General features: G+C 40.6%; 1 protein-coding gene across 3 annotated transcripts in view; it reads right to left on the reverse strand.

Annotated features, from left to right (window-relative positions):
* SQOR (sulfide quinone oxidoreductase) overlaps positions 1-1848 on the reverse strand; it is a 59476-nt gene that overhangs the window by 15745 nt on the left and 41883 nt on the right. The window lies entirely within an intron of this gene.

A 1848-nucleotide genomic window follows, 5' to 3' on the forward strand; every position in this document is an offset into this window, starting at 1 on the left:
TCCCACCCTCCCTATCCCACCCCTCTAGGTGGTCACAAAGCACTGAGCTGATCTCCCTGTGCTATGCGGCTGCTTCCCACTAGCTATCTATTTTACATTTGGTAGTGTATATATGTCCATGCCACTCTCTCACTTCGTCCCAACTTACCCTTCCCCCTCCCCGTGTCCTCAAGTCCATTCTCTGCTACCTCTGCGTTGGAAATTGTGGTCTGCCCCTAGGTTCTTCGTGACCTTTTTTTTTTTAGATTCCATATATGTGTTAGCATACGGTACTTGTTTTTCTCTTTCTGACTTACTTCACTCTGTATGTAGGTCCGTCCACCTCACTGCAGATAACTCAATTTCGTTTCTTTTTATGGCTGAGTAATATTCCAAAAACAATCAGCTTTCTTTAAAAGCTATCTGGTAGCTTGTGAATCCCAAGCAAATCTGACCTGCTGTATGAATTGGATCAATATTGTAACTGAGAAACTGCTCTTTTGAGGGTCCCTAAAAAGGATGTCTGTGATATAACCTACCTGATCTTGTTTAATGATCTGTTTGGAATTTAGAACTCCTCTCTTTAAATATGGGCATTGCACTTATCCATGCTGAGGGCAAAAGCATCCATATTTATTGTGATGGAAATGGGGGTTTAGGATCAGAAGGAAGACAAGTTGAAGCACAAGAGTGTAAGCAAGAAGGATGTAAAGTGAAAGGACTTGCCTAGAAAACTGGAGAATGACTGCAGTGACAGGAGTCCAGAAAGGAGTCACAGGTGGTGACTGCCACAGTCTTGTACCAAATAGGGAAGCACTTGTGTTATACAGCAGCAATGTTCTCCTCACTACATCAAACGCTCCTAGAGGATAAAGGTTATGTCTTGTTCACTATAGTCCTAGAATCTAGCACAGTCACTAAATTAAAGTGAGGAAGTTGGTAATGTTTGCTGGATGAAAGGATAGGTGGATGGTTGATTTCAGTTGCTTGTGAAAAATACAGTTTATCAAAGTGGACAGATAATATATACATCTTCACCTGTATGGTTTGCCTCCCCATAGAGACCTGGTGCCCTTAAATTCCTTAGTCTGTAGGAAGGTGTACCAGGCCCATTAAATGGCTGAGTGAACTGTGTTGAGTCTTCAGGGTGTGAGGTCAGAGATGGCATGGGGTCTGGGCGTGGTGCCCTACAGGTAAGACATATGCACACTGTCAGCAAGAAAAGCCATTGGTTTGTGCATGCCTTGATGGTTCTAATACAGCATAATATTGATTATTTTAAGGACTAGTAACAGACATGCTTAAGATTATGAAAAAAAAAAAATAAGGGAGAATAAACCCTAAAGTAGCAAACAACACAAGAAAGCCTCAAGTCTTTTGAATGAGTTCAAGCTTCCAGGCCAGATGACCTAACTCTAAGGAATTGCAAAAACTTGTAGACACAACTTATGAGCAATTTCAGAGAACAGTGCAGACTCCGCTGGAAGGCTAAATATGGGCAAGTGTTCTAATTTTATACAGGGGATGGGGAGGTAAATTCTGACACTAACAATTTAGTAAATAGGATGTTTAAACATTTCAAAATTCCAGGCTCATCTACTAAATAGATGTTTCGTAATAATTTAGAAAAAGAAAAGCATCAGCATGTGTTCACAGATTGTAAACCTGCTTTCCATCAGTCAGCAGTCAAATACTCTGCGGGCACAGGGTGGATACTCAATAAATATTTCCTTTTCCTTTTTTCCATGAATTTTTTTTAATAGATCTTTATTGGAGTATAATTGCTTCACAATACTGTGTTAGTTTCTGTTGTACACCAAAGTGAACCAGCCATATGCATACATATGTCCCCATATCCCCTCCCTCTTG

The sequence above is a fragment of the Physeter macrocephalus genome, chromosome 11 (genome assembly GCF_002837175.3).
Source record: "Physeter macrocephalus isolate SW-GA chromosome 11, ASM283717v5, whole genome shotgun sequence".
NCBI classification, from domain to species: domain Eukaryota; kingdom Metazoa; phylum Chordata; class Mammalia; order Artiodactyla; family Physeteridae; genus Physeter; species Physeter macrocephalus.